We start from the raw sequence: 26,621 nt of genomic DNA on the forward strand, positions 1-26,621 counted from the left end.
TGGCCTCCCAAAGCAGCACTTTAGGAGTAGCCCCTGGGATTACAGGTGTGAGCCACTGCACCTGGCCTCACCTGGCTTTTTGAAAAATAAAAAATACCTTCTTTTCATATTTCTGACTACATGTACATCAGAGAAAATTAGAGCATTCACATAAGCGATGAAAGGAAAAAATGTAACTGACCCATCATCCCACCATCTAGAGCTAAACACTGCTAACAACTTGATGTATTATAGCATTTCCCAATGTTTTTATGCATTTACGTTTTTTCCTGACAAGATAGAATCATATTGCACATACTGTTCTGTGCCTGCTTTTTTCATTTGTCAGATTATGAGTGTCCTTACGTGTCGTGATACGCTCTTTGACAGCATCATTTAAAATGGTTGTATGATGTTTTGTGTTCACTTCTGTAATACTGGACATTTAGTTGTTTCTCATTTTTCAGTTCAAATTACAGTCTGGAGTAAATTACTCTGCAACGTAACTTTTCGTATATGATTGATTATATCCTGAGGATAAATTCCTAAATGTGGAATTGCTGGATTTGATCCCCCAGTTCATAAAAGGCTTTGATTGCCCCCCAGAAAGGTTGCAGTGACAACCATTGAGGTTTGAGAGGATCTGATAAATAATACCTCCTTTCTCTACACTAGTTCTGATATAGCTGATGTAGACTGGGGGCAGGTCAGGGAGATAGAGATGGAAATGTTGCTTGTATTACTAATACAGGCTGCTTTGTAGAACATGGCTGCTATCGATTGGAGGTTTGTATCCCACCCCGCCACCTCAACTTGTATGTTGAATTTTCCTCCATGTGAGAGTATTAGGAGGTGCGGCCTTTGGGAGGTAATTAGGTCATGAGGGTGGCATCCTCATGAATGGGATTAGTGCCCTTATAAAAAAGGGACCCCAGAAAGCTCACTTGCCCCTTCCAACATGTTAGGACATAGTGAGAATACCACCATCTATGAATCAGAAAAGAAGCCCTCATTAGACATTGAATCTGCTGGCACCTTGATCTTGGACTATCCCAGCCTCCAGAACTGTGAAAAAGAAATGTTTGCCGTTTGAGCTACTCAGTCTATGATATTTTGCTACAGCAACCCAAACAGACTAAGAGTGGCTTAGTGGTGTAGCCACAGTTGGCTTCCTGATACTGAACGCTACAATGAAGCAGATGTAAGTACCTAATCATGAGCTGTGCTAGGAAACTGCAGACCTCAACCTGGAACTATGGTAATGCTGGAGATCAACAGAATGCTTGCTTCCTGCTAGTAGCTGGCTCCCAAAGAGGATGTGTGGATGAGCTCAGCTATGCCTGCCAGCTTCTCTTCCCAAACTCATTAACGAGATGAGGCCTTTCCACCTCCCCAGGGAAGACGTAAGGGGGTAATGCCAGGAATGTCATACAAATGGATGTCCCTCCACGTGGCAGGAAACATCAGGAGAGGGGAATACTGTTCTCTAATAATAACAATAAAAACGGTAGACCAGGTGTAGTGGCTCACACCTGTAATCCCAGCACTTTGGGAGGCCAAGGTGCGGGGGTTGCTTGAGGTCAGGAGTTTGAGACCAGCCTGGGCAACATAGTGAGACCCAGTCTTTAAAAAATATTTAAAAATTAGTCTGGCAGGTTGGCACATGCCTGTAGTCACAGCTACTTGGGAGTCCGAGGTGGGAGGATTGCTTGAGCCGAGGAGCTTGAGGCTGCAGTGAACTATGATCATGCCACTGCTCTCCAGCCTGGGTGACAGAACAAACCCTGTCTAAAAAAAAAAAAAGATAGCTAATTTGTACTGAGCACTATGCTAGACATTTTTCATGCATCTTTTCTTTTGATTCTTCTAACAATGAGTTGGATATTCTGTCCATTTCCATTTTGTAGATGAGGAAACTAAGGGTTAGAGAATTAAGGATCCTGTCCTAATTCACCTAGCTAGTACATGGAGGACCTGGGATTTGAATCCCGGCAGCCTGACTCCAGAGATCACTCAGCCATTATAAAGCTGTCTCCCCGTATCAGCATCACCAGACTTTTGAAAGGGTGATAACCCTTAAACTTAGAGGAAGATCCAGCTAAAAGGCCAGACTTCCAGCTTGTCATTGTCCCTGGGTTGAAATGGCCTGCCCCTCACTGCGTTGGGGCAGGCCTTCTGCCCAGCCTTGTTCCCATGAAATTCATTAATTGCTTTTGAAAGAACCACTTCACCATGTGTTTTAAATTACCATGAGCAGCAATTATGATGGACTGCACACAACAGAGAGGACTTGACAAGTGTCATTGCTTCTTAGAGAACTAAGAGAGACACACGAGTTCACAAAGTGAGGTTTCTGATGATTCCATTTTGACTTAAGGATTGCAGTGCCTCATTAAGGATCTGCTTTAATTTAGGGAGAAAACAATGAATCTGTTAAAGAAATAATTTTTGATTAGAAAGAAAACATACAATTTGGGAGGGGAGGATGAGAACACTAATTAAACTTTTAATTGTGTCTGTTGCCCTTTAGGGTGTAAACTAAGAAATTGAGTAAAACAAGAGAAACAGAGTTTTTCTTTAAGCGGTTTTCCATTGTTCTAGGCAATTCCCCACAGAGCAGCCACCTCTGTTGTAACCCATTTTTAGTTGTAATTGCCATATAAGCTGAAACTAGGCTGTTTTTTCTTCTATTTTTTAAAGCAAGAAATTTTGGCATTTTAAAAATTACATGTCGTGATAATTTTCTTATTCTTTAAAGATTGGCTAAGGTATACTAAGAAATTGGAAGACCTACATATTTATGCATTAGTATATCTGATTGGTAAAAGTGTGAGTGAGGAAATAGAGGATACTGATTAAGAGTGTGGATTCTGGAGTCCTAACTCTTGAGGCTCACAGTTGGCTGTACCCTCTAGCTATATGATCTTAGGCTAGTTACCCAACTCTTCTTTGCTTTAGTTTCTTTTCTGCAAAGTGGGGTTAACAACAGCACCCCTGTCATAGAGTTATTGTGAGGATTTTGTTAGGATAAGCTGGGTTATGCTGAAGTAACAGACAAATCTCAAATCTCAGAGGTTGAATGCAACCAATGTGTGCTTGTCACTCATGCAGATTCCTTCGAAGGGCCAGTGACCCCAGACAGTTGCCCTCCATGTGTTGGCTTGACATATTCCCTGCTGTGTCAATTTTACAGCCCCTTCATATCAACGTGCTTCCACTCTTGCTGCAAAAGGAAAATAGATTATGGAGAATTATTTACTGGCTCTCAAATACTTTTTTTTTTTTTTTAATGAGATGGAGTCTTGCTCTGTCCCCCAGGCTGGAGTGCAGTGGCGTGATCTCAGCTCACTGCAACCTCTGCCTCCCAGGTTCAAGTGATTCTCTTGCCTCAGCCCTCCTGAGTAGCTGGAACTACAGGGCACACACCACCACACCCAGATGATTTTTATGTTTTTAGTAGACATGGGGTTTCACCATATTGGTTAGGCTGGTCTTGAACTCCTGACCTCAGGTGATCCACCCGCTTCAGCCTCCCAAATTGTTGGGATTACAGGCGTGAACCACCGCTTCTGGCCTTGGCTTTCAAACACTTCTGAAGGCAGCGACACAAATCACAAACCACAAATCACTGTTTGCACTTCATTGGCCAAAGCAAGTTGCGGTGCATGAATTCGTGTTGATGGAAAGGGCCCAGAAGCAGAGGGACACGAGGAATATTGGTGAGCAGCAGTATGTCTGTCACCATATGTCTAGTGCTTATTCGAAAGCCTGCATGGCATGCAGTATGTGTAAGTGCAAGCTATTGTTGCCGAAGGCTGGCGCTGCCAAAATTTTATTTTAAATTTTATTAAAGCTGGTTTTTCTTCCTTTGAAGATTTGATCTAAGGAATAACTTCCACACAAGCAAAGAGGCCAAATGGAGTCCCCTGGGAGGCAGTAGGTATTGCTCTCTGTCACAGTGGTTGCTCCAGTACTCTGTACACAGTACATAGCACACATTTGGGAGGTAGCATTCGCAGTGTTTGAGAATATGGACTTAGAGTCAGACAGCCCTGAGTTTGAATTCCAGAGCTAACACACCTACTGAATGTATGGCCTTGACCAGGTTATTGAACCTTTCTTAGACTCGGTGACTTCACAGTTAAAGTGGTTGTAGCAGTGCCCACATCACAGGGTTGCTGTGATAATTAAATAAGATAATAGATATAAAGTGTTTGCAAAACGTGATACAAAGTTGAGTGTTCATGGATAGTAATTGTTATTTGTGTTGTGATGATGATGAGGATGAGCAAACTTTTCTGAACCCTCAACTTGCTCATCTGTAAAATGGGAATAATAATAGTTATTGTTCAGAGTTTTGGGGGATATGAAGGAAATCACATATATGGACACAATACACAGAGTAGACACACAAAAAAATAGGTGTTTTCCTTTTTTCTCTATCAACTTCATAATGATGTCAGATTTTAATCCCAATCCAGCTGTACTAGATTATTTGGGTATCTTCTTCAACTCTTCCCTGCCTCCCAAGTTGTGGAGGGTTGAATGAGCTGATACAAGCACCTACCAATGTGGGTATGTAGGGGCTGTGCAGTAAATGTCATTTGCTATGACCCCCAACTTGTCCCACCATGTTTTTCCTCCCTAAAGTGCCATTGCCATGATGGGATGGAATTTTAGGGGCCAGGGAGGAGATGTGCTGTGATATTGGGTAGGTCCAGCTTGGCACTGCACAGATCCTAACAGACAACTGCACTGCAGTGAATGACCCTACCTGCTGCAGTGAGTGATGCCACCTGAGGCAACTGACCCACCAGAAAGTGAAAAGTTACACTTTATTCACAGTTGGGTAGCATTCATGGAATTTGACAGCCTCTAAAGGAATGCTGGTCATCAGAAACCGCCTCACACTGAGATCCATCAACAGTTGGCTTCGATGGGGGGCACCCCTGGGAGCTGATGAAGCCCAGATAAGGGATAACATATCCTGAGAACACACCACACATCCCTGATAGCATCACTGCCATGAGCACCTTTCAGGCCATAGTCACTGTTCTAGACGGCTGCTGAGAATGTGCCACCTTCTCTTGGAAGCCTTCCCCACCCTGCCACACCCTGCCTTCCCAGCTGGTTGGCCCCTTTTTGCTTTGTGCCTCTTTGAACCTTTTATCAGTGTCTTTCAGTGCTTGACACCCTAAGCACCAGCACACAGTAGGCAGTTCACAGATGACTGTTGAATGAGTAACTAAGAGAGGAAGCCAGGGACCTTGAAAACAACTATTTTCCAGAGAAAGCATCGTACATAAGGTCTCTGGATATAATTATTCTCCTGAGAATAGAAGACTGAACATGTTCCTCCTCTTCTAAAACCTTTACAAGGAAAAAAAAAGGAAGAAGAGAGTAAAAAAGGAAAAAACCTAACACCAGGAAACAACTCTGGAGAATACCATTTGAGGCTGCAGAAAAGGTTCAGGCTTAGGAGAAAAGCATACAGAGATTGATTAGTCATGCCTGCTGGGGAGTGGGCTAGGAGGAGGGCAGCATGTAGGCTTGGGAGCTGCCATCTCTCTTCAGCCCTTAACTAGCGACCAAATTAGTGAAAATGCAGCTTTAAGAGTGAAGCACGGTTTTTCTTCAGCCTCTAATTGGGAGATTTAGCAAACATGGTTTACTATTAAAGTGAAAATGGGGTGGAAAATAGACAATTTTATAATCCACATTGAGTCTATATTGGTACCCTATCAACAGAAAATATATATTTTTTAATGCATGAGAAGGAAAGTGACTCCTTGCATCTGAGTTACTGATTATTCTTTCTGGAAGGGATCCCATGGTATCCTGGGAACAGGCAGGAAGGACATTGCAAACTCAGGCTGCCAGAAGCACTCCACTGAGAGACCTGCATCACTTCCTACAGGTGAGGCCTGAGCAGAACTTGTAGGGTTCCCCACTTGGCTGTGCCTGTTGGCCATTTGTCCTTTGCTGAGAACCTATCAGTCAGCTGGAGCACAGCCCCCAACCACTCCCCAAATAGTTGGGACACAGGTGATTTGCTTAGATTTTGCCACAGTTGGTACAGTCCGGTTCTTGTCTCATCAGACTGCTTGCTTCTTTGTCCTTTATTGGAAGGTGCCTTCCCCAGATCACAGTGAGGTGGAAGATTGGCAGTAGCTGCTGTGAATGGGTATGAGCCTATACCTTCATACCAAGGGGGTGGTAACCATAGAGATTGTGAAGTGAAAACCCATCCAAGTTGATTAAAATTTGGTGAGGAAAAGGAAACTCTGTGCTTGTAGAAGACTGATTGGCATGAAGAGTCTAAAATGCATACTGAAGTCAACCAAGAAAAATGATTTACACTTTTTCCTCTTTCCTTTTTGTTTTGGATCTTGGATACAACAGAGGGTTGAATTATTCATACTCAGAAGTTCACGGAAATTTTATCATTATGCAAGGGCTCTCTCTCTCATTTTATTTTTTATTTTTATTATTTTTATGTATTTATTTATTTTAGACAGAGTCTCACTCTGTAGCCCAAGCTGGAGTGCAGTGGCGCAGTTTCGGCTCACTGCAACCTCTGCCTCCTCCCAGCTCAAGCGATTCTCGTGCCTCAGCCTCCGAGTAGCTGGGACTATAGGCGAACGGCACCACCCCTGGCTAGCTTTTTGTATTTTAGTAGAGACGGGATTTTACCATGTTGCCCAGGGCAGTCTCGAACTCCTGAGCTCAGGCAATCTGCCTGCCTTGGCCTTCCAAAGTGCTGGGATTACAGGGGTGAGCCACCACTCCCGGCCTCTCTCTCTCATTTTAGTTCTTCACTTTTTTGTCTATAATCTCCACTCCCCTGTAGGTACTCATCCAAGGCGTTTAATATATGCTCTTGAACAGGTACATGTCTTTATAAAACATGTAAAATTGCTTTCTGTGTGTGTGTTATTGATTTATAGAAATGATATTGCACAAAGGAGCTTGTCCTGATCTTTCCATTTTCACTTATGTTCTCAATATCTATCCATGTTGGTTGTACATCTAGCTTATTGTTTCTAACAGCTGCACAGTTAACTCCATCAAGATAGGCTAAGTTATGCAGCGGTAATAGCACAAAAATCTTAGCAGCTTAAAATTATGCAGGTTTACTGCTTAGCTCTACTACATATCCATCCTGTTAGTAAGAGTTTTGCTTTGGAGACGTAGGCTGATGGAGCCTCCACCATTCAACATGGCAGAGAGATGAGCAAGTAGCAAATCACACACTGGCTCTTAAAGGCTCTGTCCAGAAGGTGACAAATAGCACACTGATTTTTAAAGCCTGCCCAGAAGTGGCCAAAACAAGTCACATGGCCATTCTCCACTTTAAAAGCAGTGGGAACTGCAAGCCTACTATGAATCTAAGAGACAGAGACACTGGAAATATTTGGTGAACTGTGTAATGACTATCACATAGTTGGCACCCATCATATTTTGTGTCTATCCATTCTTTAATGATGGGCAACTAGTTGCATCCAATTCCCCAGTACCGTGAACAATAATGTTGTCATTATGGGAACAATCTCCTTTCACTTGTTCCCATATGGACCCCATGCAAGTATCTATACTCAGGAGTGGGTTGGTCGGGTCACAGGGTTTATACAAACTTGGTTTCGATAATCAGTACCAGGTGAGTCTTTGGAACTGCTATGCCAGTCTAGACCCCCACCAGTGGTGTGGAGGGGTTCCCGTTTACCCATATCCTGTTTAACAATCAATATTACTCAACATTGTAATTTTGTAAATCTGTTGAGTATAATGTGGAATCTATTGTTACTTTCATTTTCATTTATCTTATTACTAACGAATTTGAGCATCTTTTCATCTGCCTGTTGACTATTCTGGTTTCCACTTCTGTGACCTGCCTATTCATATCTACAGACCATTTTTCTATTGCATTTCCTTTCTTTTCTCATTGATTTATAGGAGTTACGTATGTAGTTAGATGTTAATTCTTTGTTGGGTTTAGACATTGTAAATATCACTTTCCACTCTGCCACCTCTCTGTTAACTTTGTTCACAGTGTCTTTTGTTGAACAGAAGCCCTAATTTTGATGTAATCAAATCTACCAACTTTTTTTTCTTTTTGCTTTTTGGTTCGTGCCTTGGGGATTTTATTTAAGAGGACCTTCCATGCCCTAAGTTCACAAAGGTATTGTTTCACTTTCTTCTGTTAGCTTTGTAACTTTCCTTTCACATTTAGGTTTTTCATCCACTTAGAGTCTACTTTCATATATTGTGTTTGAGAGGGATCCAAATTCATTTAGTGAGCCAGTTTTCTCGACGTTATAGAACCATTCCTTTCCCCATCGAGATGAGATGCAACCTTTATTATAAATCAGGTTCAAACAAGGGTTTTTTTTTTTTTTTCTTTTTGAGATGGAGTCTCACTCTTGTCACCCAGGCTGGAGTGAATGGCGTGATCTTGGCTCACTGCAACCTCTGCCTCCCAGGTTCAAGTAATTCTCCTGCCCCAGCCTCCTGGGTAGCTGGGATTACAGGCACCCACCACCACACCCAGCTAATTTTTTGTATTTTTAAGAGAGACAGGATTTCACCATGTTGGTCAGGCTGGTCTCGAACTCCTGACCTCAGACGATCCACCCTCCTTGGCCTCCCAAAGTGCTGGGATTACAGGCATGAGCCACCATACCCAGCCCAAACATGGTTTTTTTTTTTTTTTTTCTGAGCTTTTGTTCTCTTCTGAGCTCTCTGCACCTTATTGTTCAAGAAATAAAACAGAATGAGTTTTGTTTGGCAGAATTTGTCTGGTGTATTCTGAGTAGGGGAGCCCTGATGATTTCCTGTAATGCTGGGAGGTGGTGAGGCATAATGAAACTAACATTAAACTTGGGGTCAGAGGAACCCAGGCTTGTTCCTGGCTCCACCACTTACAGCCACGTGAACTTGAACTACTCCCTCAACCTCTCTGAGCCTCCGTTTCTACATCTGTTAAACAGCGATGATGATATGTATCGCCAGGAATTCTGTAAGAGTTAAATGCTAGAATATATGTAAAAGCATAGCTTTCAGTAAACGTTATTTTCCCTTTGATCATTGTCACCAGACAAAAACTCTAACAGTAAGTGGTTTTCCCCAGGCCTCACCAAGGTAGGTATAAATTGAGAACACATTATTCCTGATCCCCCAAATGTCACTGCCTCTTGTTCTCACCTGCTAATGGATGACTTCTCCTCAGTTCTTTCGTTCTTTCTGTGTATCCCCATGGTGGCCCATGTGGGTTCGTGGAAGCTTCCCATTGACCTTCCCACCAATGAGCACACTTCCATTGGCACTGCAGAGGTTTCCAGGGACACACACTTTCTCTTCTTCCAAAGTCAGCCAATCAGCCCCACAGGCTTGGAGACAAAGGTAGATGTAGAAACTTAGCCGGGAATGTTGGACGAGTCCTCAGAGTGTGGCTCTTGCCTGGGCATTTCTTCACATGGGCTTTAGGAACACAGTATTTCTGCCTGGCTCCCCTTCCTCTCTCAGCCCTTTCCCCTGAAAAAATAGATAAAAATCAAGACAAAGCATGGTCTCTGGGTCGCAGGCTTGAGGGAAGCATGGGAAGTGTTGCAGCCATGCTCTGGACTGGGTGGCCTGGTGGGGCTGCTGAGCCTGTGCTGCTGGAAATAGTTTGGTTGAAAGGCCATGCAAAGCCAGCTCTGTGAAGGTGCTTCTTTGGCTGCCTATCAAAAAAGGGATTTTTTTTTTTTTTTTTTTTTTACAGTTTTGTGACTTAAGCTTTTGATCCCTTGGTTGTGGCTCTGTGCTGATACCTTTGCTGAGCCTCGAAGGGCTGTCAGGGTAGGCAGGAGGATCCAAAAGTTGTTTTCGACCCAGCACACTGGCCAAGAAAGGCTATCACCTTCCAAGAAGGGTGACCACCTCCTACTATACGGCAGCCCTCAGAGGGCGTTTATCTCAGCGGGCATTGTCCTGACCCACCCCCCTTCTTCTCCTCCCTTTGGATTGTGTTTTGAACTACTTACTGCTGGCATAGCCAATCAGAACATGCTTCCCTTCCCCCCAACCTTATGATATTAATAAAGCAATTTCATTCCTCTCTGGATCCTGGGACCTGTATGTAGGCTCTGGCTTGATTCCGGCTTGAGTAGCAAGCAGGGAGATCATTCTGGAACTGTGCTGTGTCAGAATGAGACTAAATCCCATCTCTAGGTTGCTTCTGCCAGGCTGACGGATTGGAGAGAAAGGAGATTTAGGAAATCTGCCCCAAACCTGTTGCTAAACAGCCTCACATTGTCTGTCCAGTCCCTGGGAAGGAAGGATTTGACTGGCAAATCTTGTTCTAGGATGAGACTAAGCTGCTGTCCTGCCAGGCTTCTACGAAGCTTTAGGGGAGAAGTATGGAGGTGGGTTGGGGAGGGGCACTCAGTCCAGATGCCCAGAGCTGGCCTCGTTTCAGAGCCAGTTGCCCTCTGATTTTAAGCAGTAAAGTCTGGCCTAGACTTTTGTAGTTATTCCTTTACTAGCAGAGGATTCGTTGCTTTTCCCTCTCATTTCTTAAATACTCCTGGAGTTAAGGAGGTAAATAAGTGTACGCTCAAGATAGATTATGAAATTGAGTTTTTTACTCCTCCTCCATTTCCATCCTAATAGTGCAGTATACTTGCTATATTTTTATGTTAAATATGAAGAGGAAGGCCATAATTCACTCTTCAAGATCCATTTCCACTTATTTGATCTCCATTTCAGCTTGGATGGCAAAGATACTTGGTACTTCTGCCACTTGGGTTCTGTGATCATGGCAGACATAACTAATTAAGCACAGCACTTTATCTCACTGAACTCAGATGGGACTTCAGGATCCTTCTCAACACAGTTGTAGGCAGCTGCTACTGATGAGAATCGGCATGTGAGATGTAAACTGTTTGCTCTCCTGTCCTGTAGGTACTCATCTGGTCTTCTTCATAGTTCTGTATTCATTCTATTTGGTACTTTGTACCTTATATGACAAAGTATCTTCACTTCATAAAAAAGTGAAGACCTATATCTGAAAAAGTGAAGATATATTTTCTGTAAGTTGCTTGAGAGAAGAATCTGTGTTTGATTTACTTTTGCATCATCCCAATTCTGCCCTGTTGTCATCTTTAATACCTATTTGTTGGATCAATGAATGAATATATCTTCTCATTAAGGCTAAGAGGACAGTGTTGAAATTGTACTCAGGACCAGCGTTAGGTCTTGCAACTCCTTCCCCAGTGACACATGAATGAAAGCCAAGCAACAATTACAGAATACAAGCTGAGAGTACATTTAAGCCCATTTCCTGCCCCAAACCAGAACAAAGCACGGATAGTTCATCTCATGTAAATTTCATAATACAGGAAACCACCTCCCCTGAGCCAAAGTTCAATTCAACTTGGCGTCTTTCTCAGCTTGGTTCCAGCAAGTGTGTGGCACTGAGAGGTTGGATAGAGCCTGCATCCTCAAGAAGTGTATTCCCAAGGGGGCCATAAGGTGTCCACATGACTAAATCAGCATAATAAACCCCTGACCTCCTCTACAACCATTCGCCTCTGTGCTCACTGAGCTCAGCTGCGTGGACTTCCTGCCACACTTGAAGATACACCCACCCCAGAGCCTCTCTCTATCACACCTGGCAGCCACTGCTTCACCCCCTTGCTTCCCTCCGGGCTTTTCTCAAATGTCCCGTATGTCCCTGATGACCCCATCATTCTCTTTCCTCCTTTTCTTAGTTTATTTTTTGTAGCACTTTAGCCAGTGGACCTGTAGATATTGACTTATTATTATCTTTGTTCATCATTTGTCTCCTGCCCTGGGAAGTGAGCTGCAGGGACATTGCCTCTTCGGTACATTGCTGTCTCCCCAGTGCCGGGAGCAGGGTTTATCAACCTCAACACCATTGGCATTTTGGCCTAGACAATTCTTTCTTGTGAGGGGCTGTCCTGTGCATGGTAGGATGTTAAGCAGCATCCCTGGCCTCTACCCAGTAGCTGCCAGTAACACCCCCTCTCCTCAAAAAGAATGCCTCCAGACATTGCTAAATGTCCCCTGAGGGAGAGGCAAAATCACCTCTGGTTGAGAACCACTGGCCTAGAACAACATTGGCACCTAGCAAACACAAATATGTGTTGGAAGAATGAATGAACTCCGCATTGGTTGGCGGTGCTCCTACTGTGTGCTGAGCACCGGTTTTCTCCCATTTACTGTTGCACCTGTGTGTGTAGATGGAGCAATTCCCATCTACACTTCCTCAAAGGCTGTTCCTAAATGTTTCAGCTGGGTGGTGCCTGTAGGAAAATATATGAGAAGATTCAGGGCCCATAAGCAGAGAAGCCATTAGCTTGAACCCACTTCCTGGGCCTCTGCCTGGGCCCAGAAAACAAACACTCCCCTGGGGTTCGCTGCATGTATATAAAGCATCACTTTCCTTTGAGGAAGTGGGGGTGATTGTGAGGTTTAGAGATGATATCCATAAAGCATCTAAAACCGTTCCAGACACACAGTAGTAGATGCTTAATAAATGGCAGCTGTGATATTATGCAGAGGCCTTAACCTGACCCCTGCTTGCCTTTGCAGCATATTCATCCCACATCCCCATCTCCAAGCTCCTCTATCTTATAGATAAAGCAACTAAAATTGAGTCAGCTGGAGGAATGTGCCCAATGTCACACAGCCAGGAAGTGATGGAGCCGGACCCTGGAGCCCAGGTGTCTGGGCTGTGGGACCCGGCACTTTCTCTTCCCTGGAGAGAGGGATGGCCCCGTAACTCAGCATCCTGCGCTTTCCCTAGCCCGGTGCCTTCCATTCATGCTCAGTAAATACTTGTGGGGGAACTGAATGCACAGCCCAGCAAATAAAATCAGACAGGATCAGTGCTGTAGTGGAGTCTGCGCAGACAGCTCGGGACACGTTGGAGGCGGAGAGGACTTTCCGGTGGAACTGTTAGTGTGTGTCCTGGGCAGAGGCCTGGGTGAGCCCTCCCAGAGTGAGCCCACTGAGTCTCCATGGTGGGAGGGTTCTGGAATCATCAGCCCCGTTACCTGCAGAGGGAGTGGGCAGGGAAGGGGGCTGGGGGCAGCCGCAGCCTCCCCTCCGTCTGCCTCGGTGCCCTGTACCCTCCTGCCTGGTCAGAGCACTTCTTTGTTCTCCCCTCTGCTCCGTTTTCCAAATCGGAGGCTTTGAGGTCTGCTGGGTCCTTTCCTTTTTCTACTTCCTACATCTTACAGCCCCTGCCTGACTTCGCAACAGACACAGTTCCGGCTTCAGAACTGCCCTAGTTGTCTAACCTACATTTCCCATTTCCTGCTGGGCAGGATCTCTCACCTGCCCTTCGAGGTTGGGTTTGAGGCCGGCTCACTCCTCTCTCCTCATGTCCCCCTCCCAGGCTGGGACCCTCCCACACCAAGTTCAAAGTTGGCTTTTCAAATCTTTGCACTTTGGGGCCAGGGGAGGCCCTTTTCCTGAGTGCTTTCATCCTTCCTGGCCTTTTCAAAGTGAGCTCCGTGGCCCCACCCAACCAGCTGGGACCAGGATTCTTGGCTGTCCTGCTGAAAGTGATGCTTTATATACATAAAGTGAACCCCAGGGGAGCATTTGCTTTCTGGGCCCGAGCAGAGGAAGACGGCTTCAAGCTAGTGACTTCTCTGTTTATGGGCCCTGAATCTTCTCATATTTTTTCCTACAGGCACCACCCAGCTGAAACATTTAGGAACAGCCTTTGAGGAAGCCTGTGTTTGTAGGGACATCTGAGAGGGTTGATGAATGCCAACGGCTCTGATGGAAAAAAGAAGCTAATCAAAAAACCATTTAGGAGTAGCTTTCCTCTACAATGAATAATTTCATCTTTCCTCATGCTCTGGTACCCACACTCACCTGAGATCTTTGACTGTTTTCTCTCTTGGGCCCTGAATGAATGCTTTTGGATGGAGGCAGTAGCTGGCTTTGGGGAAAGGTTAAGTCTTTTTGGCTTCCTCTGGTCATGCAACACACAGAGAAAACATTTAGCAAGCAGATTCCTGGACTGAGGAACCTCCCTGAAATGGAAACACTAAGGTGTTAAGTGTTAGGGGTTCCCTTTAAAATAACAGTAGTGGCTCGGTGCCGTGGCTCACGTCTGTAATCCCAGCACTTTGGGAGGCTGAGGTGGGAGGATCACTTGAACCCAGAAATTTGAGACCAGCCTGGGCAACATGGCGAGACCTTGTCTCTACTAAAAATACAAAACATTAGCCAGGTGTGGTGACATGTGCCTGTGATCCTGGCTACCCAGGAGGTTGAGGTGGAAGGATCACCTTAGTCCGGGAGATTAAGGCTGCAGTGAGCCAAGATTGTGCCACTGCACTCTAGCTTGAAGGACCAGAGTGAGACCTGGTGTCAGAAATCATCATCATCATCATCATCATCATCATCATCATCATCATCAATAAAAATAAATAAAATGACAGCAGAAACAGCAGCAACAAAACCAAAGCCCTCTCCTCCCTGTGGGCCAGTGGGGCACCTCCAGGGGAGAAGACCGGGGGCCCGGTGCCCTTCTACCTCTCACTGGCTGTGGAGCCCTTAGCAGGTAGCTCGAAGTTTCTGGGCTCAGGTTCCTGGTCTGTAGCACAGTGATGTTTGTTACTTACCTGCTGGAGGCCAGACCTGGGCCAGATGGTCTCTGAGGTTCCTTACTACTTGGTTTCTGTGATCCCCTCCCTTCCACCTCCACTGCCCTCTTCCCAGCTGGACAATTGTTCTTTATGGACTTCTCTTCCTGCCCTAGGAATCCTATACCCTTCAGCTGTGTCTCCTATTCAAACCTGCAGAGGCTTCCCTCCCATCACCTTGGGAGTCGAATCCAGGGTTCCTGCCTCGACTGAGGCTGTGTACCATCCTGCCTAGCCTGGGCTGCTTTTCCAGCCCACTTCCCCATGCGCCATCTCTTATTTGTCACTCTCCAGGCCCAGGGCCCTTTTTGCTATTCCTTGAATAAGACCAGCAACTCTCAGCTTCAGCTTTTGCCCTTGCGGTTCCTTCTACCAGGATGGTGTCCCCTAGACAACCCCATGGCCCCCGTCCTCACTTCTGTCTGGTATTTGCTCCCCTCCTCGAAGATGCCCTCCTCTCCCTCCCTCACCACCCTGCGCCCCAGCCATCCCCTTCTGTCATCTCATCTGGCCATATTTTCCTTCACAGGGTGTGTATTACAAACATATTTGGTTCTTTTGTTTCACTCAACTCCAGGAGGGCCAGGCTTTCTCTGTTTTGTCACCACTGCGTCTCTGGTCCCCAGAACTGTTCCCAGCACATAATTGTAGGCCTTGAGTGTATATTTGATGAATGGATGAATGAATGAATTTGCATTTATGCTGCAAACTCCTTGCTCCATGTCTCTGGAACAGGTTGATTTATCTGGGCTCAAGTTCCTTAACTGAACAATGGGCTTATATTCACCCTAACACCTCACAGTGTTGTGTCTGGCTGCAGTTCAGAAGGAAAGCAGACCTGCAGCCATCTATCCACCTTCCAGCAGAACAGATTCTCAGGCCCCTTGCAGCCCTGACATTGCGCGATGCTGTGATTCATCTGTGACCCTTAAAAGACCTGCCCTTAACTCCCGGGGTGCAATACAGCAGTATAGGTTCTCAGCACCGAGAAACAAGTACTACTGCTGTGGCCCAGAGCAAACAGTTTTCTCCTTCATTCTGAGTTATGTAATAATGATCAGAGCTGCCTTTTATTGAGTGATTACTATATGCCAGGTACACATGCTGTTTTATTCAACCCTACAACCCTCGCGCTGAATGTGCAAGGTGCTCTCAGCAGCCCTGTTGTTCAGGTGAGGGGCCCAGAGGTATAAGGGGCAGATTCTCCATTTGAGCCCAGGCCCGTCTGAGTCCAGAGTCCGACATCTCACCACTGCTCTGTGTTTTTCTGTTTTTCAATGAAGAAAAAGCGTCAGTGGCTAATACCTGGACTGTCTTGGACATGGAGATGCACTGCTCAGATACCCCTTCAGGACTGAAGGGCCTCCCCCACAGCTGAGGGGAGTGCTGCTGGCGCAGCTCTCAGCTTTCTGTCTGCTTTGGAAGTTGACCTTGTTTGAGAGAGCTTCTGGGCCAAAGTCTCACCCCTCTCCCTAGGCAGCCCATGTCCAGGGACTGATTGATGTAGGGGTATAAAAGCCCAGCCCCCATGCACCAATTTAGGACAGCGCTGAAGCATCATCCTAGCTTGCTAACACACACCAGAATGGCCTGAGGCCTCTGTTGAGACTGCATCACAGTCTAACTTCTCCCTCTGTCCGGTTTTGCTTCTCACCCTTCCCTGCCACTGGGGTTGAGCCCAAGAACACTTCCTTGAGAGAGAGAGAGAGAGAGAGAGCAAGAGTGTGTGTGTGTGTGTGTGTGTCTGTCCCATGTATACTCCTTTTATGCTCATCTCCATCTCCTTATTTGCTTCTTAGGAATCCCAACTTGCCTCAGGGACATCTCTCCTGGATCCCTGTGGGTCTTAGAGGGCCCCATGTGCTGGAGGTGACCATGTGCTTGGAGGTGACTGTCAATCTAGCTCTTCATTGTGGTTCTGAGTTGTGATGTTTTCTGGTTAGACGAATAACTCTTTGCTGAGCTACCGTAAACATACACCGTGGTCATTTCTGGCAAATGCCTGTTGAAGATGGATGGTTTGGGAATGAGAAAGGCAGAAATGGGATTACCATTGCACACAGCTCACACAGCCAAGAGGAAGACCTTGTTTTGGAAGGCAGTGGGATGTGGCCAAATGTAATAAAGGCAGTAGGATGTGGCCAAATAATGTTTAAGTCTGGTTGCTTCAATGACAGCCCCATTCTGGACTTGTTTTAATCCCCTCAGAGTTTCCAGAAGGACCACAACACACACTTGACGCTCAAGAAGGGTGGGAAGAAGATAAGTGAATCATCTGGTAGGGAAGTAAAAGGGAACCATGCAAAGCGAAAAAGTGGGGAACATAATCTCATTATGGACTTCGGGAGACCAAGCCATGTGTAAATTTCACAAACACCAGTGGAGTGCTTCCTTTGTGCAAAGCCAATGCCAAGGGCTGGAATATTAGATGATTCAGCTGTGGTCCCTGTCCAGAAAACACTTGTGACTCAACCTTGGGCATGTCCCTTAACCACTTTCTTTGGCTTGGCTATAGGCAGACATGGTCTCTTAACCTCAAGTCACTTAAATATTGGGGGATGATGGGTTTGCTTCCTCCTGGCATCTTCCCTGCTCATCCCCTTACTTTGCACATCATTTGGCAATGACTGCACCACTGCCACCACAAATTGCTATTAATTATTGAGCACTCACCATATGCCAGGACCTGCGCTTAAACCAATTTATGTACACTATGGTATTTCATCCTTATAACAACTCTATAAGGCAGATACTGTCCTATTTTATAGATGAGGATCTGAGGCTCTGGGAGCATAGGTAATTTGTCCAAGATCTTATAGCAAGTAAGTAGGGGAGCTAGGGCTGTCCAACAATGCACCCCATCCTCTTAGTCCCCTCCACCTGGAGAAGCCCACCAGTTCATGTTTTTGGCTCTCACCTTGTCCCCTTACGGCCCTCATTCCCCTTGAGCTGTCTGGTTCTGCCTCCACACACTGGCTCGCCTTCCCTGTTTCCCTTATCACAACGCATCCTGACTGTTCATGCCCAAACCTACAACTGTGCTGGCTCCCTCTGTCTTTGGGACTAAGAATGGATCTTCTGTCACTTGTGAAAACGTCCCCTGATGGGTCTTTGGCTGCATGCCATGCCCTGTGGACAAGCATTGGGGTTCCCTAAGAGGCTGTAAAATAGGAGTCACTGGGATTCTGCCTGCATCTGATGTGAGAGCCACTCCTGCTTTTGTAGCACAGAGTAACAGATGGTGCCAGAAGGAATTTAAGAAGCCTGATTTTTGCTCACAGCAGCAGGCAGTGTGGGGTAGTGGTTAAGCACCAGAGCCATCAAAGTTGACATCCTGGACTTACCATGTACCTGCTGAATGACCTTAGGCAATTTACTGAACCTCTCTGAGCCTCCCTTTGCCCTTCTATATAATTGGGATAATAGTAAACTCCCATAGGGTTGCTGGAAAAGTAGGCGAGACATTGCATTTAAAGCACACATTGCTCCACCTGGTGCAGAGTAAGGGCTCCATAAATGGTCCTGGTTGTTGGCATTGCTCTTGGTGTTAGTAGACCAGTTGATAGGGTTTGTCTGTGTCCCCACCTAAATCTTACCTAGAATTGTAGCTCCCATAATCCCCACATGTCATGGGAGGGACCTGGTGGGAGGTAATTGAATCATGGGGGTGGGTTTTTCCTGTGCTGTTCTTGTGATAGAGAAGAAGTCTCACGAGATCTGATGGTTTTATAAAGGGCAGTTTCCCTGCACACACTCTCTTGCCTGCCGCCATGTAAGACGTGCCTTTGCTCCTCCTTTACCTTCCACCATGATTGTGAGGCCTCCCTAACCATGTGGAACTGTGAATCCATTAAACCTCCTTTTCTTTATAAATTACCCAGTCTCAGGTATTTCTTCATAGCAGTATGAAAATGGACCAATACACCAGCCACAAATTGAGTATCCCCCACATCCCATCCTCTCTCATTCCTTTTCTTCCTTCCTCAATATTAATGATTACCCACTACCAGCAAAGCCTAGTGCTGGGACAGTTGGAAACAGAGAGATGACAAAGACTGACTCAGCCTTGAGGAGCTTACAGAGCCCTCTAGAAGAACAAGGGTCAGTTGGACAAGCTGCCAGGAAGCCTTAGCTTTGAATCTCGGCTCCACTCCTTGCTCCATGTCCTTGGAACAGGTTGATTTTTCTGGGCTCAAGTTCCTTAACTGAACAATGGGCTTATATTCACCCTAACACCTCACAGTGTTGTGTCTGGCTGCAGTTCAGAAGGAAAGCAGACCTGCAGCCATCTATCCACCTTCCAGCAGAACAGATTCTCAGGCCCCTTGCAGCCCTGGCATTGCACGATGCTGTGATTCGTCTGTGAACCTTAAAAGACCTGCCCTTAACTCCCGGGGTGCAGTACAGCAGTAGAGGTTCTCAGCACCAGCAAATGTGTTCTGAACTGAACGCTGGTAAACAGACCCAGTGTTTACGAATGGGTGTCACTGGCCTGCTGCTTTGCGTTTTATCACCGAAGATTATGGAAGATTGGGAGCTCTTATTTCAGAGCATGCTTTATGGTTTTCATTACTCTCCTGAATCTCTGTATAATTTGCTGGGATTAGGGACGGAGTGCCTTTGTTTCTTTGTTTGCATTCTTTTCCTTCCATGTAAACCAGTAAAAATCAATAAAAGCCAGCAGATGAAAGCCCCGCCCACACCAGAACTTGGCTGCGTGTCCCAACATGACTGAGTTGGCCCCTTCTTGGTCAGGGAACAAGCTGAGTGAACCTGAACCTAGGTTTTTGTTTCTGTGTGGTCTGAAGGAGGACCAAGCCCTGTATTTACAGATGGGGAAACTGACACCAAGAATTAGGAAATGACCTGTCTAAGGCTGATTTACCTAGCATCTACTGAACCCCATGCCGAGTCATTTGACAAATTATTTTGGGGTGCCTGCTGAGTGTAATTAGCAAGGATCAGGGAGTGGCTTTGTTTCTTTATCTGCATTTTTCTTTTTAACCCTGAGCTGAGCTGCCATTCTGTCACAATAGTCTCTAAAACAGGGTACATGCGTGAATGTGCACGAAAGGGCAAGAAGAATGTTTTAGAACATTTTTCTCATCCTTTTAGTATTTATATACTTTATGTATATTTTATAATGAGCTACATTATATGGTAGTACAGCAGTATATTATATACAATGTTATATATGCTATGTATATGTCTCTAATATTATACTATATATTCAGTTGTAGGTTTGGTATAATCTATAATTAAATATATAGTCACATATCAGAGAGGTATATATAAGAATGGTAGGGATGTGTGATCAAAACTGTTTGGAGACCACTGGTTTAATGAATGCATAGCTGTTCCTGACCATTCTGTCTACACTACCCACCCCCCATCATTACTCTCTTTTCCTCTATTCTGCCTTTGTCTTCATCATTCTCCCTGATATTATATTGCATTTTTGTTTATGGTCTGTTTCCTCTATTAGAAAGATAGGTCTGCATAGGTGGAGACTTGGGTTTGCCTACTACTGTCTCCCCAGCACCTAGAAGTGCAGGCTGGGCACTCAGGGGCATGTGCTAAATACTTGCTGAAACAAATGAATGGGTGTGGAGCCTCTGCAGACAGGTGAACACACATGCCCCACAAGAGTGGGCTGTGTACAGGGTTAGGGCAAGGGCAGAGTAATCTGGGGATGCCAAGTGGGCATCTGATCCAGCCTGAGGTATGCAAAGGGGCTTCCTAATGAAGGGCTGCCTACACTGGCACCCAAAGGCTGAGGAAGGAGTTGGCCAGGAAAGAGGAGAGCTCCGGGTAGGAACAGCAAGGGCAGATGCAAGAGACTAGAGAGGGCAGCGTCTTCCTCAGGGCTGGGCAGTGTCAGGGAATTAATGGCAATGGATGAGGCTGGAAAGGAGATTAGATCTGTTCATCAAACACTTCCACATTGTCTTCAGGAGTTGGGGCTGTATCCTAAGGGCAGGGGGAACCATTCTGACTGCAGCATGGTGTGGCGTGTGGAGCATGGACTAAGAGGCCAGACCTCTGGATTTGCATCCTGGCTCTGTTATTTGTCAGCTCTGTGACTTTGCAGTTATTTAACCTCTCCTGCCTCAGCTCCCTCAGCTGTAAAATGGGGATGATAATAGGATCAGCCTCAGCAGGGCATTGGGAGGATTAAATGAGCTAATTTATGTAAATCGCAGAGATAGCTCTTGGCATGTAATAACTACTCTATATGTGCAATTTATTATAACTCATTCAACAAATGCTTATTGAGCCCCCTATGGTCTCCAGGCTGGAGATACAGTCGTGACCAAATCATACCTAAACCATGGAGCTTGCATTCTAATTAGGGCAGAAAAAAACAATAAATGAAGAAATAAATTAACAAGAACAAATCGGCCAGCAATAAGACCAAGAAGAGAATTAGAGTGGGGATGTATAAAGGTGATGGGACTCCCTCAGGTTGGGCATTCCATAAGGGCCCCCTGGAGGAGGTGACTTACTAGGAATGAGTTTGGATGCTTTCGAAGGCCTGCAAGGATAAGTGTGTTTGCCATATAGTGGGCCCAGGGGAGGGAGGCTTTAGGAGAGATGGGCCAGGACCTGGCACACAGGGCTTGTCTGTCAAGGGAAGGGGTTTGGGTGCAAAGCCACTAGATGTTTCTACATGTGGTGGGATTTGGCTCCTTTTTAAAAGATCCTCTTTGTAGCAATTGTGAATGGGAGTTTACTCTTGATTTTGCTCTCTGTTTGTCTATTATTGGTGTATAGGAATGCTTGTGATTTTTGCACATTGATTTTGTATCCTGAGACTTTGCTGAACTTGCTTATCAGCTTAAGGAGATTTTGGGCTGAGACTATAGGGTTCAGCCATAAAAAAGGATGAGTTCATGTCCTTTGCAGGGACATGGATGAAGCTGGAAACCATCATCCTCAGCAAACTAACAAACGAACAGAAAACCAAACACTGCATGTCCTCACTCATAAGTGGGAGTTGAACAATGAGAACACATGGACACAGGGAGGGGAACATCACACACTGGGGCCTGTTGTGGGGTGGAGGGCTAGGGGAGGGACAGCATTAGGAGAAATACCTAATGTAGATGATGGGTTGAGGGGTGCAACAAACCACCATGGCATGTGTATACCTATGTAACAAACCTGCATGTTCTGCACGTGTATCCCAGAACTTAAAGTATAATAATAATTAAAAGAAAAAATCCTCGTAGCTGCTGCCTGGACTCACTGCAGGGTAGGAGGGTCCTTGACATGAAGAAGAAAATGGGCTTGTCGGTGCCCCTGCTGTGTCCCCTCACCTCCTCAATGGCACCTTCGCCCTTCGTTGCTTCTAGTTCCCTTATATTCTCCCTGACCCCATGTCAAGGCCCACTCTGAGGATCATTCCAGCTTAAGAGCCAAATGACTGCAGCAGCTTACTTTGCAGCTCTTCGTTTTGGGGCAAGATTGGCCAGCTAGTGAGTACCAAATTTAGGGTGCAGACCCACTCCAGAAGCCAGGCCTATAGGCCTTACCCATTTGCCCTGCAGGTATGGCTGGCCAGAGACCACTCAGTGCCTTCCACCCACAGCCCTGAGTTTAGCATTTGCCTCTGTTGTCTGTGTGTGTGCCGCATTTTGAGAGGCAGCCTGGTGTAGAGGTGAAGCCAGAAGGTCCCAGAGACAGGCTGCCTGGGGTGGAATCCTGCTTCCACTCCTTGCCAGCCAGGTGACCCTGGGTAGATTCCTTAACCTCTCTAGATTCTGGTTTTCTCTTCTGTAAAATGAGGATAACCAGAGCAACTACCTTACAGAGTTCTAAGTGAGTTAACATTTATAAAGCCCTTAAATAGAGTCCAGCACATAGTAAGTGGTCAATAAGTGTTCACAGTTATTATCAGTGTTGCTTTCCTGCCTATTCAAGGGGACAGGCGCCTGTTCTCTGCCTACCTTTCAGAGATGGCTGCAGGATTAATGAGATAATGATTGTCGACTGTTTGGAGCTTTGCAGAACAAAGGCACTGCATAAATACACATGATTATTATTGTCATCTTTATGCTTTGCTTGGGTGGGCCTATTGTGGTTGGCTGATTTATGGAAATGGTGTGTGTCCCCAGGTGAACTGAATTAGTGATAAGCAAATTGCAGACAGTTCAGATAATCACAGGGTCTTCCATCTGCTCAGGGCCTTTCATTGTGAAAGCTTCCAGGGGGCTGTGTAAGATAGAACAGCAAGACAGCACCCATCCAAGCATGGCTCGAAGCGCCCAGGTGTGCAGGCATCCACCTATCCATCCACCCAGTAATGAGCATCAGGCCCAGGTGTGCTGAACATGCTGGGCTCCAGACCCACACACCTGCAGTCTCTATGGGAGTGAGGAAACAAGCGTGCTCCTTGCAAAAATGGCAGTAACTGAGAACTCACATGTCTGGGACATTTGCTGAGCACCAAGTCATGTTCCAAAGATTTCCTATGTATTAATGTGTGTGATTCTCAACATCCAGGGAGGTAGAAACCAATTTTACAAATAAGGAAGCAGAAAAGACCTGCTTAGGGCCATGTAGCTAGGAGGGGTGTGGCTGGGGTTCCAACTCAAGCAGCCTGGCTCCACAGCCAACAATGTCGTTAACCAGCATGTGACCATTTCTAACGAGGAGCAAGAAGCCTCCTCAAATATCAGCAGAAGGAAAAATAGGTTAGCTGAGAGAGCCAGTGGCATTGGCCCAGAATGGAGACCCTGGTTGGGTTTCTTTGATCCCTAAGTGCATCTTGGCAGGTGTTGTAGGTTGAGTTTCCTGGAAAAGAGACTCTAAGAGGTGCCCGAAGGAAACTTATTGGGGATTGTCTTTGGGGTTAACTCAGGGATGCAGAACTGGACAGAGAGAGAAGTTGAGCTGTGATATACTCACAACAGAGGCCTCAGTACATCCCTTGGGAATAGCTCTCCAGAGTTGTCCCCAGTCCAGACAAGGGGGTCAGGTCTTTGTACCCCCACACCAACTAGTCATTGGATACAGCTGCTCCAAGAGCGGGTGTGACCTTGAGAGAGGCCTTCCTTAGGCTGAGCAGTTCCTGGGAAGAGACTCAGCAGGAGGCCCTTGAACCTGCCGGCAAGGCTTGCAAGGAAGCCCTACAGCCTCCACTGCAGGAGGCATTGCTGACTGAGCAATTTTATAAAGATCACTCTGGAATCAGGGGTTATAACCAGAAACCAAGGCGATAGCTTGGACTTTCTGGCGTTCTCAGCCCCGTCACACCATGTCATGTAGCTTTTTCTTCGCATATCTGTTGATTGCTTGCACTTCTGCCCGTCCTCATACTAGGGCTTAGTTCAGCACTTCTCCCTGGACTGGATTTAGACTCTGATGCCCAGTCACTGAGCAATGAAAATAAGCCCGATCTAGCTTTTTCTTTCCTCGAAGGCAGCCATTCATTCATTCTTTTTATTGTCTCCTCATCCCACATTTAGGTATTGAGTAAGTGACAGGTGCTGGGGATGCAGCAGTGAGAAGACAGACACGAACAGGCTCTGTCCTCATGGAGTTTGCCTTCTTGTGGGCTGGACATAGACAAGTCAACACTTGGAATACTTTCCAGCAGTGATGAGTGCTGTGATGAAAATAAAGCAAGGTGTTGGGATCTGCTGTAAGCAGGCAATGCAAAGGTGTGTAGGTCAACACACCCAAGGGTGACAAACTGCTGACTTACACACCTTTGCATTGCCTGCTGAGAGCAGTGCCTGGTGTGGTCTCCCATTACATGACAAATATTAGTTATTTGATTGTAATTGATGACAGGCTGACTTAACTGGGATCGTCAGGATTGGGGGTGGCCTGTCCTTCCTTCCTGCTGGCTGGGGTGAGGTTCCGAGAAGCCTTCCCGAGGTGTGGTGCTTGCTGACTCAGCAGTGCTCTGCCTGGCAGGGCTGAGATGTTCCTTGGAAAAGCTCCCACCTAGGTCCTTGCCCAGGCCCCCGGAGCTGCCAATCACAGCAGCTCTGCCAGTATGATGGCTTATGGGGCCCAACAGCTACGTGCACCCCCCCCAAGCCTTGACTCAAGTTGGGCAGCCTTATGAGAATGGGCGTTCTCTGGCATTTCCTGCTCCTCGCTGGCCTGGACGACCTTGTGAGAACAGCCCTGCCCCCACCCTCCTGCCATCCTCACTGACATGCCCAGCCTAGCCTGAGCCAGGACCACAGCAGGCCTGGGAAAGCGAACCCTGGAACTTTGAGGATTCTGTGGAGTTTCACAAAACCAGGGTTTGAGTGAGAAGTCTGGTTTCTGGTCCAGCTCCTGCTGTGTGACCTTGACCCAGGGTTCTCTGGGTTTTAGTTCCTCATCTGTGAAAATGAGGGCTTACTAGACTTACCTTATTTCCATCCTTCACAGCTGTTCTCTCCTGCCTCGGGGCCTTTGCCCTGGCACTTACCTCTGCTGGAATACTCTTCCTCACCTCTCTACCTTTTACCTAGTAGACTCCATTCCTCCTTCAGGCCTCAATCAATCATCCTACCTGCCTAACGAGGCTAGTTCAAGGTTTCCAATCTGATAGGGCTACAGAAGATTATATTCCTCTCCCTTGTCATGAATCAGTTGTCAGTTGATATTTGCTTGTGGGATTCTTGACAAATAACCATCCTTACATGCCCCAGTGAGGGCAGGCATCTCGCTGTCTTGTCTGTAGCTGTATCCCCAGTGCGTAGCACAGAGCTTGGCATATAGTATATACTCAAAAATTTTTGTTACGGAATGACTCTTCAAATGAGATTACGTAGATAAAAGCCCTTTATAACTGTAAAGCAGTCAACAGAAGGGAGGTGTTCTATTACCAGTGGGATAATGACATTGGCCTGGAGGAAGCATTTCAGGATCTGCAGGGATTTTGGGTGACTTTTCTAGAGTTAAAAAGAGTATCTGCCACCCATTCTGTCCTGAGTCAGCCTGTGCCTAGTGAGCCCACAGCCCTGACTGATCATTCCCTTGGCCTCTGTTATAGAGCACACCAGGGTGGGTGTCCCTGAGCGGCTGGCTGCTTGGTCTTGTTCAGCCTTTCTGTGTTACATCTTTTTCCTGCAGCTGCCACACACAGCTTTCTAATTATGTCATGTCATGGTGATGTCCTTGATAGGTCACAGCAGCCTGGGCTTCCCTGGGTGGGAGGCCGAGAAGTCGAAGGAAATGGAAAGTGTGTGTGTGTGTGTGTGTGTATGTGTGTGCACGCTTGCAAGAAGATGGTGTGGATCAGACAGTCAGCTACATTCTTTTTTTTTTTTTGAGACAGAGTTTCGCTCTTGTTGCCCAAGCTGGAGTGCAGTGGCGTGACCTTGGCTCACTGCAACCTCCACCTCCTGGGTTCAAGTGATTCTCCTGCCTCGGCCTCCTGAGTAGTTGGGATTACAGGCACCTGCCACCACGCCCAGCTAATTTTTGTATTTTTAGTAGAGACAGGGTTTCACCATGTTGCCCAGGCTGGTCTCGAACTCCTGACCTCAGGTGATCCACCCGCCTCAGCCTCCCAAATTGCTGGGATTACAGGCTTGAGCCACTGTGCCTGGCCAAGTCAGCTGCATTCTAAATCCACTATAAACATTCTCCCCCAACCGTTGAGCCTGCTCCTGCGGGTAAGTCTCTTTTGCCCCTCTTGGTAGTAGGCAGTAGGTGTCCTTGATCAGCCTACACCTAAGTCAGTGAATTTTTGTTGAGGGGCTACTATGTGTCAAGTGCTGGGCTAGGTGCTGAGGGCTCAGCAGTGGCAATCCAGGCAAAGTCTTTGCCAGCTTGTAGACGACTGTTCAGTGGGGAAGACAGATGTTAAACAAATCACCAGATGTAATATTGATATGGTAACAAGTGTTCCAGGTACTGCAAAGAAGAGGGGCAGAGTAGTTGTCTCATTTTTGAGTTTATTCATTCATTTGTTGAACAGTATCTTAAAGCAATTGCTCTGTGCCAGGCAGCATGCTAGGTTAAGTA

General features: G+C 46.2%; 1 protein-coding gene and 1 non-coding gene across 5 annotated transcripts in view; both read left to right on the plus strand.

Annotated features, from left to right (window-relative positions):
* Positions 1–26,621, plus strand: part of ABTB3 (ankyrin repeat and BTB domain containing 3) — a 341,504-nt gene that overhangs the window by 42,969 nt on the left and 271,914 nt on the right. The window lies entirely within an intron of this gene.
* On the plus strand, positions 13,701–13,783 carry LOC112436798 (small nucleolar RNA SNORD74). The gene has a single exon (XR_003025489.1). It is a non-coding gene; the product is annotated as a small nucleolar RNA SNORD74 (small nucleolar RNA).

The sequence above is a fragment of the Pan paniscus genome, chromosome 10 (genome assembly GCF_029289425.2).
Source record: "Pan paniscus chromosome 10, NHGRI_mPanPan1-v2.0_pri, whole genome shotgun sequence".
Classification (NCBI taxonomy): Eukaryota; Metazoa; Chordata; class Mammalia; order Primates; family Hominidae; genus Pan; species Pan paniscus.